Genomic DNA, 20,355 nt, shown 5'->3' with positions numbered 1-20,355 from the left:
ATTTGAGGACAATATGGGACCAAAACTATTGTTTTTTAATGAATGAATGAGAAGGAAGAGTTATATAAGTAACAAGAACATGTTCCTGGATTTCTCCATCTTTTCTGAGCGCTCTCTGTCTCTTTGTTTCTCTCTCTCTCTCTCTGGTTCTTCTGCCCTGTAGGTCTCCAGAAGGCCACTACTCCCCCCTCTAAAATACACAACCAAATTTGCTTCTATGTTTCTTCTTGATGCAGCCAGGAAGTCCAGCATTCACTAAGAGAACCTTACTAAACACCAACAGATAATGGAATAGGACCAAGATGACTAATAGATTTACAGAGTTATGGCCCAGACCCTCCCTGTCTGTACCTTAGCTATAAGTAGGTAGAAAAACTGCTCAGCCACATGGCCCAGCTGCTGGCTTTCTCTAAAACTCAATATGCTTGAGCATAACAGTATTTTTTTTTTTTTGGTCTTTTCCTACTGTTCCCTTCCTTATATATTTTCAGGTAACTTGTACCCTATCCAGGGCAAATCCAATGAAATCCCTCCTCTACATCTGGAGCCTCACTCCTGTTTCAGCACTGGAATCCAATGGGATGGAAAGTTGCATTCAGAGTCCATTGGTAAATATCACAGTGAACAAATTATCTCCATGCATTATCTTCTTGTGTGTACAGGAACACAAGAAGTTGAAGTGGCCTATTACATGTACCACTCAGATCTTCCTTCAAGAGAACTGCCGTGAGAAATGTAGCTGGTTGACAACCGTTTGTTCTACCTTTAAACCTGCCACCATCTTCACAACAATGCCTGGAGATCTCTGAGTGGATCTTAGGTCACAGACAATGACTCAGCAGGACCATTTCTACTCAGCATAGGATTTCTCTAATGTCAGGCTTCGTTAGAGATATTTTCATTGGCCTGGCCAAGATTTTCTCAGAATTTCCCAGCAGTTTGAGGCCTCTTCTACCCAATCATCCTAATTTCCCTGTCTCCTTTCACAGATCCTACATCTGCATCACACCCTGAAGTGTCCCTCTGCTTATTCTTTCCCTCTTCACCATTTGTTTTTTACTGGCATTTCCCCAATACACCTCTTGCACATCTAATTCCATTTTGGTGTCTACTACTCAGAGATCCCAAATGGACACAAAGTATATCCTCCAAAAATTACAATTGTCATATCAATGCTGGGTAAAATATCTGTTTCTTATATAACTAGGATATTTGTTTTCATATTCCAAGAGAATTAAATAAAGTAAAAAAGACCTGAGATCAAATTTTATCTTTTCGCCATATGAGCCATGTGACTTTGGGGAACACAATAAACCTCTGAGCATCAAGTTAATTTTCACAATGGGAATGAAAGGAAAAAAGATGACCTTAATTTATGTTCTTAACTCATCTCAATTAGGAGAAGAATTAGGAAAACTGGTAGTATTAGGAAATAATAGAAAGTATAGAAAGCTTCTAGAACATAGTACATGACAAATCAATATTTGTTCTCACCTTAGATTTATCACTAAGTCAGAGTCTATGTTCAAAAAAATTTTGAAGAATGCAGAATATATGAATAGCGCCCCTGGATCTGTATCTGGAGCTAGACTGCCTGAGTAGAACTACTGGACCTAGCACTTTTTAGCTGTGCGATCTTTGGCAAATGACCTAACATCTTTGTGTCTCAATTTCTTATCTGTAAAATGGGAATAGTAATAGTTCTATTTCACAGTGTCGTTTTACAGATGAATTGAATTTACATAAGAGCCCTGTGTGGCACATGGTAAGCAGATGTTAGTGTATGCTACTGCAACTTTCTGAACCTTTTGCTCTTATTTAATTTCTTCTCTCTTCTGACCCCTACACCTCCTCCCGAACTGCATCCTGACAACAGTAATCTTTACTAGCAGGATGTGTCTGGATGCCAATAGCCCTGTCTCCCCTCATACCCAACACACACACACACACACACACACACACACACACACTCTCTCTCTCTCTCTCTCTCTCTCTTTCTCTCTCTCTCTCTCTCTACCTGCCCCCTCCCACCATCTCATTAAAAAAACTAGCCCCATGAATTATAAGTGATAATTTTCATTTTCAAGTTCAGGAGGAAATAAAAAGATGTTTGGGATCTAATTGAATTAATATGGCCCCAGGGTATTTCTTAGACTTTTTTTTTTTAAAATAAGAGATAGATGTCAGCTCATTTTCTTGTGATTTTCTTTTTTCTTTGCAAATTAGAAGCATGTTATCTTGCTAATTAAGGAAACTGGTTAACTTGGTTTCAGTCTATTTAAGATTTTATTAAACACTGCTTTCATACATTTGACTGTAGATAAAATAGGCTTGCTTCCTAACATTTACAAAACATGTTAAAATGTGTGCAGTATTTTTGACTACATTCTCTCATTTAAAACTCACAATGTCCTTAAGAGGTAGGGATTTTTATTTCTATTCCATGAATAATGAAACAGACATGCAATGACTGACTTTGCATAATTAGTTTGAGGCAGACCATGGGTAAAACTTTCAGTGATTTTACCTATTTTGATTCCTAAACCCAGGCATGGTTTGATACCCTAACCCTAACCCAACCATGCTTGGGATTGATTCCACTGTAAGTATTACGTTGGTGCAAAAGTAATTGCCATTTCAGATTGTGAATTTTAAATCATTAAAATTAGGCTCAAACACATCTTTATTAATAAAAATAGGAACCACTACAATCAATATATTTTTGCCAATGAGAAATGAGTTTGTTTATTCCTGTAGCATAAAAAATTCGTGCTTCAGGAATTGGTGAATTCTTGGAAAGCATTTTGTACATCCTGATGGTTGTGGAAGCGTTTTCCAGCAAAAAGTTGTTGATCAGCCAACTTTCTGTTGACCAATGCCAGCTGCAGGCATTGCAGTTTTCAGTGTATCTCGTCGATTTACTGAGCATACTTCTCAGATGTAATAGTTTCACTGAGATTCAGAAAGCTGTAGTGGATAAGAGCGACAGCAGACCACCAAACAGTGACCATGACCTTTTTTTGGTGCAAGTTTTGCTTTGGGAAGTGCTTTGAAACTTCTTCCCAGACCAGCCACAGAGGTGGTCATTGCCAGTTGTCATACATAAAATCCACTTTTTGTCACACATCACAATCTGATTGAAAATTGGTTCATTGTTGTTGTGTAGAGTAAGAGAAAATGACACTTCAAATGATGATTTTTTTTTTATTTTTGCTCAGCTCATGAGGCACCCACTTATCGAGCTTTTTCACCTTTCTAATTTGCTTCAAATGCCAAATGACTGTAGAATGCTCAACGTAGAGTCCTTCAGCAACTTCTCATGTATTCATAAAAGGATCAGTCAAGATGATTGCTCTCAACTGATCATTGTCAGCTTCCAATGGCAGGTCACTATGCTCCTCATCTTCAAGGCTCTCATCTTCTTTGAAAAACTTCTAGAACCACTATGAATTAGTCTCTTAAGATGTGTAGAAACCAAAACATGACGTTACAAACCAAACTTACAATAATACTAGCTTTTAGATGAACATTGTTTAAATTGTGTTAGTCTCCTAAATCATGTAGAAAATAACTGGAGTGTAAAAATCATTTTTACAATAATACTAGCTCTTATAATTGCTTGCATAATTACCTTTATTGAGATCTTTATTTCTTTAGGTGGCTTCAAGTTATTTTTTAGTGTCCTTTCATTTCATCTTTCAGGACTCCTTTAAGCATTTCTTGCAAGGTAGGTCTAGTGGCAACTTCTGTTTATCTGGGAATGCCTTAATTTCTCCCTCACTTATAAAGGATAATTTGGCCACCACTTTGAGTATATTGACTGACTGCCTTCTGGCCTCTGGAGTTTCTGATGAGAAATCTACTGATGATCTTATTGAGGATCCCTTGTATGTGACAAACCACTTCTCTCTTGCTGCTTTCAATATTCTTTGTTTTTGTGTTTTGGAAGTTTGGCTATACTGTGTCTTGATGTGGGTTTCTTTAAGGTCATCTACATGGAATTTGTTGAACTTGAACTTCTTAGATGTTTATATTCATGTCTGTTATCAAATGTAGGAGGTTTTTTTTTTTTTTACCATTATTTAAAATAATATTTTCTCTTCCCCTTTTTTTTTTAATCTCTTCTTATTCTGGGATTCCCACAACGTGTGTGTTAGTCTACTTGATGGTGTCCCATATGTCCCCTAGGCTTTGTTTACTTATCATCATCTTTATCTTTTTATACTTCAGACTCAATAATTTCCATTGTCCTTTCATCAAGTGAGCTGATTATTTCATCTGCCTGCTCAAATCTACCTTTAAATTTCTTTAGCAAATTTTTCATTTTAGTTTCTGTAATTTCATCTCAAAAATGTATTTTTTGTTTCTTTTTAGGTTTTCTATCTCTTTACTGATATTTCTATTTTGTTCATACATTATTTTGTTGACTTTCTTTATGTATTCCTTTAGTTCTGTGAGAATTTTTAAGACAGGTGTTTTAAAAATTGCGTCTAGTATATGTACTGTGAGGATTTTCCAGAGGCAGTTTCTGTTGAATTTTTTGTTGTTGTTGCCGTTTAATTATGTGTGTGTGTGTGTGTGTGTGTGTGTGTTTTAATGGAGTATACTTTCCTCGTTACTTTTGTACATTTTAATTTTTTTTGAAAACTGAGCACCTGAATCTCATAGTATGAAAACTCTGAAAGTTAGATTGTTCCCCTTTCCCAGGATTTGCTGGATTTTATAATTCTTCTCATTTATTTTTTGATTATTGTAGACTTTGCCAATGACCAGTGTGAGGAGTAAATCTAACGCCTTTTCAGTACTTTTCTGAGCCTGAAACTTTCCCTGAGCATGCATAATCACTTCCTAACTTCTCCTCTATATGCAGTTGTTTCTTAATGTCTTAATTTTTAATGCCTGGTTCCCAAAAAGAGATAAAGAGAAAAATGAAGATGGGAAAGAGGTGCTGGCTCTTTAATCCCCTGGAAGTAATTTTAGTTGGAGCAGGAAAGGCAACAATGGCTGCCTGCCTCGGTATCTGCACCCCTTTGATCAGAAGCAGCAGTCAGCAATTTGAGCACAGATCTTGAGCATTTGGAGAATAGGACCCTCTTTGCCCACCCTGGCCCCTGCAATGTGTGTGCAAGCTGCTCCAGAAATCTGTGCACAGCTGCCTGCCACCAGAATGGGCGTGGGTGGGGGAGGCATAGCTGCCACTGTGCTGAGTGGAAACTGAATGAAGCTAACACAACTTACTGTCCAAGGCTTCCCTTGGAAGTCGCAAGCTTTCAATACACTACAAATTTCCCAAGTAGTTATATCAGACAGATTCTGCCAGTGTGATTGTTGTCTTGGTGGAAAGAGAGATTCCTGTGCTTCCTACTGTACCATCTTCCTTTTGATCTTAACTTAAAAAAAGAGACCTAGAAGGGTATACCCACTTAAGTTTCAATATTTCTAGATCTCACTTTTCTCAAGTTTAGAATGGTATATTAGTCATCTAGGGTGACCATATCAAAATATCAAAAACTGGGTTTGGCTTAAGCAACAGAAATGTATTTTGTCACAGCTTTGGAAGCTAGAAGTCCGTGAACAAGGTGTTGGCAGATTTGGTTGATGGTGAGGGATTTATTCTAGGCTTGCATATGGCCTGCTTCTCATTATCTTCTCACATAGTATTTCATCAGTGTGTAGGTGAAGAGAGGGAGGTCATTGGTGTCTCTTTCTCTTCTTATAATGACATTGGTAATATTGGATTTCAGCCCCATCCTTATAATCTCATTTATTTTTAATTACCTCTTTAAATGCCCTCCAAACACAGTCACATTAAGGGTTGGTGCTTCAACTTATGAATTTGGTGGGGTGAGGAGAAGGTGCACAGTTCAGTTTATAATAAATGGAAATAAAATTATTCAGTTTTCAATGTTTTTATAGTGATCAAATGCACAATGTGTATTTGTGTGACCGATAATCAGCTATCTTTCTTCTCCCATTAGTCACTGATGATGCATGAGGCTTAATCTGTAGTCCACCTACATGTTATCTATTAGCAGAGTCAGAGAAGAAAATAGTTACTATGCAACACTTCCCTAAAATCCTTAGCCCTCTGCCTCGAATACAGAAGCTTTTAAAGATGTTCATTCTAGGTCTTCTACAGTTTTGTGGGAAAGTAACTTGGTTTACCTTTTTTGAAGGTTAAATTTTGAGGTCCACCATCAAAACTAAAAATGTACAAATTAATTTTCCAAGAATTCTTTTTCCACAAATTTACTCTACAGAGAAGTTTCACAAGTATAAAAAAGGTGAAGCTACAAGATGATTCAATGTTGCATTTTTAAGTTATATTTTATTTTATTTATATAAAATTGATGTTTTGGAGTGTTTTATAAATTTGGACACATCACAGATTCATATAACAACTAGTAAAGGATACTAATACTAAAAAATAAATAAAATAAAATAATAAAATAAAATGCAACTGAAGAAAAAGGATGTTGATCAAAACAGGAACAATAAATTAAATCACAGGGCATACAAGGCACTTAATACCAGGTGGCCATCAAAAAGTGAGATGCAAATATGAATGATTCTGTGTATATGTTTGATGTATGTAAGTCAGAGTGTGTGTATTCTGGGAAATACACAAGAAAGTGAATGAGATGACTGCTGAAATGTGATACTAAAAGGCATTGTTTTAAATCCTTTCCTTCTATTGTATTAATTGTTTCCATTTACAATTATAATAGGAAAGTTTAATTTAAAAAGAAGAATAAATTGATTAAAACTTTCAAAAAGTACATTATTTTAAATCTAAGTGTTTGGGAGAGAAGACAATATCCAGTATATAGTAGTTTTTAATTAAACGTTTAATTCTGAGATTATTATGATTCACATGCAGTTGCAAGAAATAATGTTATAAAACTATAGTACAATATCACAATCAGGATATTGAAATTTATAGTCACTACAACAGAAAAGTTCCACCACCACAATATTCTTATGTTGCCTTTTTATAGCTGCTGTCACCTCCACCCTGCCTCCCCCAATTCCTGAGCCCTGGTGAAGACCAGTATGCTCTCCATTTCTATATTTGTCATTTTGAGACTACCATATAAGTGGATTTACACAGTTTGTGAACTTTTGGGATGGGCTTTTTTAAACTTAGCATAAACCCCTGGAATCCATCAAAGTCGCTGCATTAATAGTTTGTACTTTTTATTGCTAATTAGTATTCCATGGTATAGGTTTACCACAGTTTGTTCAACCATTCATTGTCTGAAAGACATCTGGGTGGCTTGTTTCCAATTTTTGACAATTAAGGAAAAATCTTCTATGAACATTCATGGACAAGCTTTTGTGTGACCACATTTTTAATTTCTCTGGGATAAATGCTCACGAATGCAGTTGTTGGCATGTATGATAGTTGCATGCTTAGTGACATAAAAAACTACAGAAGTTATATAAGAAACTACAGAAATGTTTTCCAGAGGGGCTATAACATTTGGGACTCCCACTGGTAGAGTATGAGTGATCCTATTTCTCCACACCCTCTTCATCATTTGGTGGTGTCAATATTTTTTACTTTATGCTTATAGATGTAGAGTAATAACTCATTTTGGTTTTAATTTGCATGGGATTAATAGCTAATGATGTTGAAAATCTTTTCAAGTGCTTTTTTTTTTTTTTTTGCTATCTGTATATCGTCTTCAGTGAAATGCTTTTCCATGTCCTTTGCCCATGATTTAATTTGAATGCTCGTTTTTCTTTATCATTGAGTTTTGAGAATTTTTAATTTATTTTAGCTCTTAGTCTTTTGTTGGTTATTTGATTTGCAAATATGTTCCCTTAAATTGAAGCTTGTCTTTCATTTCTTTGATATTGGCTTTTGCTGAAGAAAAATTTTTAATTTTGATGAAAACATCTTAGTAATTTTTCTTTTTATCTATCATGCTTTTGGTCAAATCTGAGAACTCTTTGCCTAGTCATAGATACAAAAGATTTCTCTCATTTATTTTCTTTGAAGTTTTACAATTTTATGTCTTTACATTTAATTCCATGATGAATTTTGAGCTCATTTTTGTATAAATGGATGTTTAGGAGTAGATTATTATTATTATGTGGATGCCCAATTGCCCCAGCACTATTTGTGAAGTGGCTGTGTTTCTTTCATTGAATTTCCTTTGCATGACTGTCAAAAATTAGTTGTGTGTCTTTGTGTGGATCTATTTCTAGGTTCTCTGTTCTCTTCCTTTGGTCTTTGTGTCTGTTCCTCTGCCAAAACCACACAGTCTAATGCCAATAGCCATATAGTAGTAGGTCTTCATATTTAGTAGAGTGATTGTTTCCACTTCAACCTTTTTTGTCAGGATGGTTTATAAGCTATCCTTAAGCATATGCCCTTCCATATGAATTTTAGAGTAAGCATGTTTTTGTATACAATTGCACTAAACCTATGGATCAATTTGGGGAGAATTGACATCTTTACCATGTTTAGGTTTCTCAGTTCATGACACAATAGCTCTTCATTTATTTAGGTCTTCCTTAATATATTTACCAACATCTTATAATTTTCAGCATAAAGACTGTAAATGTTTTACGTTTATTCCTAAGTATGTCATTGTCTTTGGAGTGCTTGTAAATTGTATGACCTTTATAATTTTGCTTTCCACATTCATTGCTAGTATGCAAAAATGTAATTGATTTTGTTGTGTATCTAGTGTTTTTAATTAAATTAACCAATGAAAATATCTCTTACTTTACAGATTCAGGTGTCCTCACTCCTCCAAAACAGGAAAACCTGAATTCTAACTGAATTGTCTTGAATTTGAATTTCATTTCACCGATAATGCAATTGGAACAAGGAAAGCTTTGTGGTGCAGTAAGAAGAAGGTGAACTTTGAAGTCCAAGAGATGTGAGTATGGATTCTAGTTGGCCACATACAAGATTTGTGCCCAGGAGGAGGTTAATTAAGTTCTCTGAGTCCCATTTCTGTAATAATAAAAATAATGACAGTGATAAGAGCTATTGCAATGCAGCATTTCATGTAAGACAGAGCTTGTTTTAAGAGCTTTCCATCTTGCTTGTTTTGGCGTGTTTTTTTGTTTAGTTTTGTATTAGCTTGCTGCTAATCCTTTTGGCAGAAAACCTAAGCCTGAGTTTATATGAAGCTGTTTATCATTTATCTTTATTTCACCTATTGTGAAAGTTTTTGCTGTAAAAGTATCAATGCTTTTGATTACAAGGTGCTTTTAATTACAGGTAAACCTACCGTACTGTGGAACCAGGCAGTCTAACCTCAGCTCATTCTTAGTCACCATGCTCTAGGTATCCTTAGGCTACGTGAACTACTGCACGTGAAAAGTCTTGGATAGAGTCCTTGGGGGCATCTTGAAGAAATATTTAAGTTCTCCTGAAGCTTTTCCGGGTCTGTATTCTCGGATTTAGAGGTATAATAGAGGTAGAGAAGTCAGCCTCTCATCACTGTTGGCACACACTTCCACACTTGCCAGAAAGGGTATTTTCACACATTTCTGGAGACCATTCATGGGAGGTGGTGTGATGCCTCATCATTGTCTGCAGCCTGAGATTTCCCCAAAGGTGTAGCTGAGTGATCCCTGTGACGCTCTTTGGTTTAATGATGCTTACTCATTACCACTTTCATTGCAACTTCAATAGACTAAATATCATATCACCATTTAACATCTTTCCTTCAACGTTTCATTCTGTATGGCCACTGAACAGGATATACTTACCCCCAAGCCTGATTGAAGTAATACAAAGCTTTACCATTTAACTTGGATTAAACTACTTTAGAATGAGTCTGATTATGAAAACGCCCTCAGCTCATTAATTTCTGTGACCAAGATGAATGATACGTCATAGTGCCACCAATAAAGCTGGACTGGTCAGCATTCAGGTGACACCAATGTCACATTCCCCATAGCACTGCAAGGGTCTAGACTCACTGCCAGCAGAACAAGAAGGTTGAGTCACAGAAGCCACTGAAGGCCAAAATAAGTTTTCAAAATATGTAAGGGGGAAAAATACAAGTAAAGAATAAGGGAGTTGGAAGAAATCTAATTGATCATTCAACTTTCTAATCTTAAAAATATGGAAACCAAGACACAACAACAAAAAAAAGGGATATACCCAAGGTCATATAAATGATTTCTGGAAAGATCACAGGCAGTTACATAAGCCATGAACTCTGAAAGCCATCCAAGATTAATAATTTTTAAAGACAGATTGCATAGCATTGCTAATTCCATTTTCTAACAGATTCATCGGCTAGCTTAGCATTTCATCTATATTCATCTCAATTTCCTCAAACTACACACACTTAAAATAAATCAAGGCCAATAATATATGCTTATCTAGAAAATACCTTGTGAAATTGCTCTTATTTAATATTGCTGCTCTCTTCCATTTTGTCCTGTCTATATTAATTTTCCTCTATGTATTTCAAGAGAGAAATACATTTCTGTGTCACTAAGGAACCCACTATAATTATTCATGTAATTACACATGTACGTATGACTGCTTTCATATTCTAGTTCAATGGTTTTAAATGAGCAGAGAATGAAAAAAATGTATACATTATTTCCTGTTATACCAAGAACATATTTTGCCCTCAATAGGTACATGTTAAATTTAATAAATCAATGAGATGAATAAGTATCTGTAGGGTGCAGGTCATTAAAAAATAACATAGATTAGTAAAAACAAACCTTTCAGGATAGACTATGCTTTGATAAAATAGTGAGGCAGAGAGCAAGAGAGAAGCTTGTTTACCAAGCTTGAAATTAACTTCTTGTGAGTTTTTTCACTCAGACAGTAAGTAGTTACTGAGTGCCATGTGTTAGGCTTTTTATTTGCCAAAAATACAGTGTAGAAATAAAAACAGAGATAGTTTCTGCCCTCAAATAGCTTAATGCCAAGTGCGAAAAAATTATTAAACAAAATCTCACAAAGAAATATACATGCGTATAGTTCTGTGTAAGAAAAGTCCTGGGTCTTCTGGGAGAATCTACCAGGCTGTGATGAAATAGGGACCAGATGCTAACTGGTTATGTGGTCTAAAAGCAAAACAGGGGCCAGGCGCGGGTGGCTCACGCCTGTAATCCCAGCACTTTGGGAGGCTGAGGTGGGCGGATCACAAGGTCAGGAGATCGAGACCATCCTGGCTGACCCAGTGAAACCCTGTCTCTACCAAAAATACAAAAAATTAGCCGGGTGTGGTGGCAGGCGCCTGCAGTCCCAGCTACTCAGGAGGCTGAGGCAGGAGAATGACGTGAACCCAGGAGGCGGGGCTTGCAGTGAGCCGAGATCACGCCACTGCACTCCAGCCTGGGCAACAGAGCAAGACTCCGTCTCAAAAAAAAAAAAAGAAAGAAAGAAAGAAAGCAAATCAGTGTCATTGAAGGTTTTTAGCAGGGTTGTGCCATAATACTTAGTATTTTGTTTTGTTTTGTTTTATTTTCTGTGTTATTTTTGTTTTGTTAACACAGATTATTAGTAATCAATCATTTTAGTCTTTGAAGTTGTAGCTAGGATGGTTGTGAGGTGGCCAGCCTTCACCGTAAAGAAACACTGGAACCTGTGACTTATTAGGTACCCATTGCAAGACAACATAGCAATAGACAGTTTTTACCCTTGCATATTTACACTTATAAGAACAGATCAGTGGTACAATTTCTAGAAATGAAAATATTGTGTAGTGAAAATATTGTGTAGTTCCTAAAATAAAGTAGGCACTATAAAGAGAGACTCGGGATGGGGAAGCCCAAACAGTCAGACAATATCCTCTGAAATATAAAACTGCTACCAGGGCAGGGTAACACCAGCTCTTTCAAAATAGTGCAGTGAGATAAACACTAATATCCTTAATTCTAGGCATTTTGCAAACATGAAAGACTAGCATTTTTACCACTGCTTTAGAGATAAGCAAACTGAAGCTCAGAGAATTTGAGTAACACATCCAGAGTGACGAAAATAGTAAATGATAGAGCCAAAATTTATGGAAATAAAACAAAGCTTTCTAGTCGAAATGTTTTTACAAGAGGTTTTACCCTCATCTTCTTGGAAATTCTTATAGAAATGTTTTGACAGAGCTTAACTCCCATCTTAAACAGGACAGATAGACACACGGTCGTAGGCTATATTGTTACCCCCAATCATTCTACCTCATCTTCTTTGTAAAAGAATTATACATCTGCTGTCTTTGCCATGTGACCTGCAGTGTCTGCCCTCACCCTGGAAGGAGTACTTATCCCTGACTCAGGTGTTAGGACTTGCCTTATGACCTGCTTTGACAATGTAAGCAGATGGGGCCTGCGTTAGTCTGAGCTGACGCTTTACGAGGCAGTGGAATTTCCCACTAGACTCTTGTTCTCCTCCAGATAATGGCATTCTCCAAAGAGGGTCTGCTCATTCAACTTGGATACATGGAGAAGAGCCATAGCAGCCATTCTGCAGCCACTGACAGGCAACCTGCATGAGAAATAAGGATTTGTTGTTGTCTTCATTTATTTGTGCTTCTGTAATAAAATATTTCAGACCCACTAATTGATAAACAATAGAAATTTATTACTTATGGTTCTGGAGGCTGGAAAGTTCAAGATCAAGGCACCAACAGGCATGGTGTCTGGTGAGGGCTGCTCTCTCTTTCTAAGATAATGCATTGTTGCTGCATGCTCTGAAGGGGATGAAGAATGTGTCCTCATGTGATGGAAGGGACTGAAAGGCAAGAGCATGCTCCTTCTAACATACAGCCCTTATAAAATGATGCTAACCCCATTCGGGAAGGTGAAGCCCTCATGACATAATCGCTTCCCAAAGACCACACCTTTGGGTATTACATTTCAATATAAATTTTAGAGGGGCACACATTCATACCGAAAATCCTTGTTATAAGCCACTGAGATTATGGACTGCTTATTACTATAGCACAGGTGACTAATATATATGTGAAATATAAACTGTTTCTTTATCAGTAGCCACTAATAATCTGTTTTCAAAGTAAAATATGTTATCTGAAGAAAATTCCTTTGTTTGAAGTACAGTTGTTAAGATTCAGTTATTTATCCCTGATATTTTTATTACACAATTTTTTCCTGTATAATTTTTTGTTAAGCTATTCATTCTACCAATTCATGGGACGTATGGTTAACAGTTGACTAATCTTTCAAATGCCTTCAATACTTCTATTATTTAGATATGAGTTTTTCTATTTCTAAAGTATTTAAGTACATTATAGGGTAATTACAGACTCATTGTGGGAAAATACATTAATGTGTATATTAACCTTAGGAGATCTGATATTATATCAATATTTAGTTTTTCTTTTCTACAATATGAGTTTTTAATGAGATTTTTCTCAAGCCATAATTTCTCTTTGTAATTTTCCCCATATAATTCCTAAACAATTATTTTGGTAAATACATTACTATGTATTCCTTTAAATCAGTTTTTATCATTATGAGAATTAAGCTTTATTCATAAATTTTTTATCTTGTTATAGCTGAAGTGTAGAAAATGAACTGGGTAATTATTCTTTACAAAGCTACTGCCTTGAATATTTTTTGTTGATTCTAATAGTTTTCAGATGACTCAAGTTTTCCCATCACGTTGCCTATAAATAATAATAATTTTGTATCATTCCTTCAAATAGGAGTAACTCTAGTATACTTAATGTCATTAGAAGAAAATTCCCAGGGAATTTTATCAAAAGTGGTAAACCAATTATCCTTGTCATTTTCATTTATTTATTTTTTTAAGAGATGGAGTCTCATGATGTTGCTCAGGCTAGAGTGCAGTGGTCCCATCATAGCTCACTACAGCCTCAAACGCCTCTATCAGCCTCTCAAATAGTTGGGATTGCAAGCATGAGCCATGGTGTCACATAGGCATGACTGCATTCATTCTGAGTCATTTCCCTTGATTATTCCAATTACTGCCTCATGGAAATAATTATATTAACATTTATGTTGGAATATGGTCCTCTTTTCCTAGGCTTTTTTTTTTTTTTTGAATTGGAGTCTTGCTTGGCTGCTCAGGCTGGAATGAGATGGCGCGATCTCAGCTCACCACCACAATCTCTGCCTCCTGGGTTCAAGCGATTCTCCTGGCACAGCCCCTAGAGTAGCTGGGACTACAGGTGTGCACCACCGTGCTTGGCTAATTTTTGTATTTTCAGTAGAGGCGAGGTTTCACTATGTTGGCCAGGCTGGTCTCAAACTCCTGACCTTGTGATCCACCCAACTCTGCCTCCCAAAGTGCTGGGATTACAGGCATGAGCCACCGTGCCCGGCCAATGTTGTTTTTTTACTTCATTCAACATCCCCATTGTTTTCTTCTTCAAGATCAACCTTTTTCTCCAATGAATGTAACATCTTTCCTTTTTATCTTCCACCATTGCCTTGACCCTAGACCCATAATTTTTAATCTTTTTCCTTTTTTCACAAAGTATTACAATTTTGAAGTGCAATTTTTTTGAAACTGGAGGGGAAAAAATGGTCTCTAAAATTAGAAGTCTAGATTTCTGGGGCCAATGCACTTATGTAAACAGAAACATAAATAAATAAAGTGACATTCCTATTCTCATGGTGCTTATGTTCTTGAGGGCAAAACAAACAAACAAAAAAAGTATGGATCAGACGGTGAAAGGTACCAAAGAGAAAAATAAAGCAGAGGAAAGGACCATAGAGTGAAAAGGTACTAGCGTTAGCCAAGATCTCTGTGAAGATAAACCGTGTGGTTACATAGCTAAAAATAAAGCCCTCCATGCAGTGGGAATAGATAATGCGAATACCCTAAGAGAGGGTATGCTTACTATGTTTGAGGAACAGCATGGGACTTGATAGCTGCATCAGAGGGACAGTTGGAGAAGGCATAGGGGATAGGGCATGTGACTTGAGAGGTAGCAGGAATAAAGGTGACAATGGGTTATTTTAGCAATAGTTAGGGCTTTGATGGAATGTAGTGTGCATTGGAGCATTTTGAGCAGGGGAGTGACTTAGGCTGCTCTGAGAAGCATAGACTGCAGTGGAGCAAAAAGGAAATGCAAAAAAACCATTAAAAAGACTGTCGCAATAATCCAGGTGAGACATGATGGTGCTTAGACCAGAGCGGCAGCGACAGAGTTGTAGAGAAGTGATTGGATGCTGTATTATTTCAAAGTTACAGTTGTAAAATTTGCTGATGGATTGAATATAGGAAATAGAGAAATTAGAGGAACCGGTTACTCAGAGTGTTTTACCTGAGCAAATGAAAGAAGGTTTCCTTTTCCTGAATGGGTAGGTATATAAAAAATAGATTTTTTTTGATGAGGGGTAGGGTGAGAAGAGTTTGTTTTATGTATGTTAAGGTTGTGATTCTAGAGGAACATCACACTGGGGCTGCCAAATAGACACTCTGATATACATGTAGAATTAAAGAGGGAGGTTAGAGCAAAATATATTAATTTGAGAGCCATCAGAAGAATACTGATGTTATTTAAGGCTGTGGCATTGGATGGGTCAATCTAGGGTGTGTGCACTGATTGCAAAGAGAAGCCAAAGGGCTGAGTCCTAAGGCATTCAAATTAAAGAGGTCAGGACGATGGAGAGCATACAGAAAAAGAAAAAAAGAAGGAGCAATCAGTAGGTAAGAGGTAAAATCCAGAAGCAGTGGGACCCAGAGGCCAAGCAAAATAAAGGTTTCAAATAAGCAATGGAGACATGGAGTTCTCAGAAGAAGCACCTTGGTGAGATGCCTTTAACAATTTTAATATTGTAATTGTGTTTCTCTTCCTTTTTGTGCTTAATATAATCAAGAAAGTAAACTTATTCATCAAGTAATTCACAAGCCACATTTTTAAGAGTTCAAGTGGAGCCTAATTGAAATTATTTTTGCTAGGGAGTTAGGAAACTAAGTTATAGCCCTTGGTTTGGACAAGCCAGGTTTCCTCTTGTGCACTTTTGGACTCACCATATAGATAGCTCTTCACTCAAAGACTGAAGACATAGAAGTGAGTGATATCCAAGTTCCCAGTAGGTAACATAACGACTAATCTATCATAAGTGTCCAATAATGGCTGAGTAAATGAACGAATAAATGTTCTTTCCAGCCCTAAGATTTTATTATTGGCATTACAACTCCCTTTCCTGTTAAGAAACATGGGCAGGACTGGGGTGAAACCACATCAGCAATTGCAGCTCTTTTTCCTTTATTCCTAGTGGCTTGCCTGTAGAGACACTTAATTATTTATACTGCCTTTAGGAAGTGCAACTGGGCTCTGCTGCTGTGGATGCGTTTTCTGTTATTATTAGTCTCAGAGCTATTTCTTATTTCCTCCAGCACAATGAAGGTGGTGAAATAAGTAACAACACTTCCTTTTCCAAAGCCGCTGAAGTGCTCAGCTCAGCAGTAGTCAGACTCTTCCAGCATTTAATGAGAACTATGGAAGACCTAATTTCCTTTGTTGTCCTCAGTTCTCTCGACCTCAGATAATCAGATAAGCAGCAACACAAGAGGACCAGTGAGCTATTTCAATGGTTTCTCTCCAACATTTTTCTGTGCATGTGCAATCTGAGCATGCCTATGTTTTTTTATTGTTGTTGGTTAGCCTTTTCTCAAAACTGAATATGCTGTAGCATTCTATTTCTTTTCTGAAAAAAAAAAAAAAAATCAGCACCTGCTGGATATTTGTTGCTATAGGGCTAGGAATCTTCCTTTTGTTACTTCCTTCTTTCTTCTTTCCGTACCCTTTTTCTCTAAAACTTTTGTTCCACCATTTTCTTATTTTCTTTTCATCAGAATACCAATTTAAATTATGAAATACACTAAGGCCTCAAAATTGATTAATAAATGTTTACTTCATGGTTCAATGCTATGCACAGTGTTTTCAAAGGTTAGACCACACAGTCCCTGTAATGGAGATAAATGTACTCCAGTTTAAAAGGAAATGTTGACTTATCTGCTATTCAGTTGCAGTGATCATTATTTGATAAAACATTTAATTTACTCAGTATCTGTTGAAAACAAAATTCCACATTGACACTAATTGTAAATGGTTGGCACTCTATAGGTTCATGGTTTAGTGAAAGAGGTTTACACATAAGTGTATTCTGTTTGCAAAGTTGACAGACACCAGTGCAGATGTGTAAAACAATGTGGGTAGTGAGAGTGAAAAATATTTTATCACAGTTAGATCTTAAGTTAGAATGTGAAGCAAGGACATAGTTTCAACAGGCAGGTATGAGCTTATGAGTTTTCAGGGCTGGTCTAGCCTAAAAAAATACCAGCGTGATAGGCATATAGGGAAGGTTTTTGAAAAGACAGATCATTCATGAACACATGTGTTTGTAGCAAGTCCTGCATTGGCAAAAGTGAGCAAGGCCCAGAAGATGCAACATTCAGGCTGAGCAGTATGTACGGGAGTAAAGAGGAGTTGGTATTTCCTGAGCACTCACTGTGTGTTGTCTTTATTTAAGACTAAGGAAAGTGATATGTGGGGTTTATGTGATTTAGCTAAGGTCACAAAGTTAGTGCTTGAAGCATAATTCAAACACAGCTTATTCTTTTTGTGAAGACTATAACTAAAAGTGTGTGTGCTAGCACTAAATGTATGTAACTAGTTACTTACCATGATTGACTTTTAGGAGCAAAAATAAGGAATTATGTACAACCATACATACCTGTCTATGCACAGCAGATACTGAACTGAATTAACTACCTGGCCAGTTAAGGAACAAGCTTGATCACGCTCTATCTCCCTCAGTATCCTAGATCCAACTACCTGAAATCACCAGTGAATGAGATGTTTGAAGGCCTGTACTATTTACATAATTGAGATCTTGCTTTTAGTGAGAAAACTGACATTAGTAGATTCAGTGTGTTCCATAAAAGCAGAGGTAAGCTCCAGTGCAGCCTCAATTCCACGCGTCAGGGAGGAGGAGAACATCCAGCATCAGGAGGCAAGCTGACCTGAAACAGAATGGAAGGCTGGGAGCTAAGGAGGATCTTCAGCAACTATTGTAAATGCTACTAGTGCTTGCGGTTTACCATGATTTGTTCCCTTCCGTATGGGTATAGGTAGGAAACACTGACTTCCAGAGATACAAGGATTAGGCTCCAAAGGCAACACTTAGCTGGAGTTTAGAGGCAAGAATTAAGTCTTTAAAATGGTGACAGAAAAGGAAATCATCAGATTAGGAAATGAAAAAACAAGTCTCTTGTTTGGTGAAGAATTCTTCAGTTGGAGAAAACAATCCCAAGAACTAGAAATCTGGAAATTAGGCCCAAAACAGACTAATAGCTAAAGAATGATTGATTTCAGTAGTACCTAAAAACGAGACCCCTGAAATCTCCATCTTAACTGATAGTGTTTGATATAGGAACAGAGGACCACATGTCTTTAGCTGCAGGGATGAGAAAGAGCTAAGAACCCTACAGGGTCTGATATTAACAAAAAGAAAAATTTTTCTTAAGCATATTTTTGGCCAAGTTGATATCAGTGGTTTTGAAGATGAATGATTACTATTTATCATAACCCTATGCATGGGAGTTCCAATTTTAGCTCCAACATGTAAGAGCTTCAAAGTTCTTACTCCCAAGCCTACAATAAGAAAAAGCTGAAAATTCAGAAAAATGACTTTTGTTTTGTGCTACTTATCAGAAAACTGAGGTCACAGGGAAAACTGCAATCTGAAATCTAGAGACAGGTACAATCAGAAAAATACAGCAACACTGGAGCAATGTAATGGAGCCATATACCCTGTAAAGATACTGAAATTGCAATTTTAGCAAACTGATGGAGGCTAACTGTGTAATAGCATGAGAGGGAGAGCCTCTTGGGGACCACAGTTTTAGGAAATCCTATACGTGCATGGGCTCTATCTCAAGGAATCCTATCATATCCTCAAAGTAAAGATCCAAGAAAGACCCTTTCCTGACTGTGGCACAGAATGGGGAAGAATCAAAATTGTGAAACATACCCAGAGTGTTCTCCGTAACAAAGAGCTGCCTTCCAGAAGAAGAGAACGTGTAAAGACGTATCGCAGTTTAAGAAAAGGCATTTTTCTCAATCCAATCCACTGTTCTCTTCCTGTCTCACACATGAAGGGAAAAATATGGCCAACAGGTTTTGGGGGCTTCAAGGAAATAAAGTGGAAATGTTGCAGCTAGAAAGAAGGGGAGGAAATGCTATACCATTTGAGAAACACATAGGAAGGTCTCAACCCTAAGACACATGTCCAATAAATGACTGAGATATAATTAGAAGATTATAGAACTGTGAGAAACTTTGGAATACCAAAAGGAAAAGAAAGACAGAATCAAACAGAAAACAGTATTTGAAGTAATAGTGCAAAGAACTTTCCAAAATTGATGAAAGACATCAAATCACAGATGCGAAAAGTTTAGAGAACCCCAAGCATTGAAGTAATAATAGCAAAGAGCTTTCCATAATTAAAGACAACAATGAAAGACAATATAACAAAATAACAAAGAGTTTTCCAAAATTAATGATAGATACCAAATCACAGATAAAGTTTAGAGAACCCCAAGCATAATAAATACAAAAAGTAACAACAGCAGCAATGAAACAAACACCACTACCAACAACAAATATGTACCCTTCTTATCATATTCATAGTGCAGAAAATCAAAGTCAAGAGTGTCATGCCATCTGTGTGAAGAGACCACCAACAGGCTTTGTGTGAGCAATAAAGCTTTTTAATCACCTGGGTGCAGGTGGGCTGAGTCTGAAAAGAGAGTCAGCAAAGAGAGTTGGGGTGGGGCAGTTTTATAGGATTTGGGTAGGTAGTGGAAAATTACAGTCAAAGGAGATTGTTCTCTTGTGGGCAGGGGCAGAGGGTGGGGGTCACAAGGTGCTCAGTGGGGGGGTTCCTGAGATTCATTGTGCAGGAGAAGGAATTTCACAAGCTAATGTCATCAGTGAAAGCAGGAATTGGTCATTTTCACTTCATTTGTGATTCTTCAGTTGCTTCAGGCCATCTGGATGTATACCTGCAGGCTTGGGCTCAGAGGCCTTACAAAGAGAACACCTTGAAAGAAGTCAGAGAAATCAAATACCTACTGATCAGGAATAGGAATAGGAATAGCAGACTTTTTGTCAAAAACAATGCAAGCGAAAACAAAGTGGAGTGAAATATTTAAAGTGTTGAAAGGAAACAAAACACCAGCCTAGAGTTCCATATCCAGTGAAAATTATCCTTCCAAAGTTAAAGAGAAATAATAACTTTATCTGACAAAAGCTGAGTGCACTTGTAACCAGCAGATCTGCTGTGCATGACATTTAAAAGATCTTTGGAGGGGAACATCACACACCGGGGCCTGCTGGGGGGTGAGGGGCTAGGGGAGGGATAGCATTA

At 37.0% G+C, this 20,355-nt stretch overlaps 1 long non-coding RNA gene across 1 annotated transcript in view; it reads left to right on the top strand.

The window, feature by feature from the left end:
• LOC103237451 (uncharacterized) overlaps positions 1 to 20,355 on the top strand; it is a 592,913-nt gene that overhangs the window by 547,907 nt on the left and 24,651 nt on the right. Inside the window, exon 5 of the long non-coding RNA XR_005240932.2 lies at positions 8,745 to 8,894. This is a non-coding gene — a long non-coding RNA (uncharacterized lncRNA). The remainder of the gene's footprint in view (positions 1 to 8,744; positions 8,895 to 20,355) is intronic.

The sequence above is a fragment of the Chlorocebus sabaeus genome, chromosome 8 (genome assembly GCF_047675955.1).
Source record: "Chlorocebus sabaeus isolate Y175 chromosome 8, mChlSab1.0.hap1, whole genome shotgun sequence".
NCBI lineage: Eukaryota > Metazoa > Chordata > Mammalia > Primates > Cercopithecidae > Chlorocebus > Chlorocebus sabaeus.
This window is presented reverse-complemented; position numbering and strand designations above follow the sequence as displayed.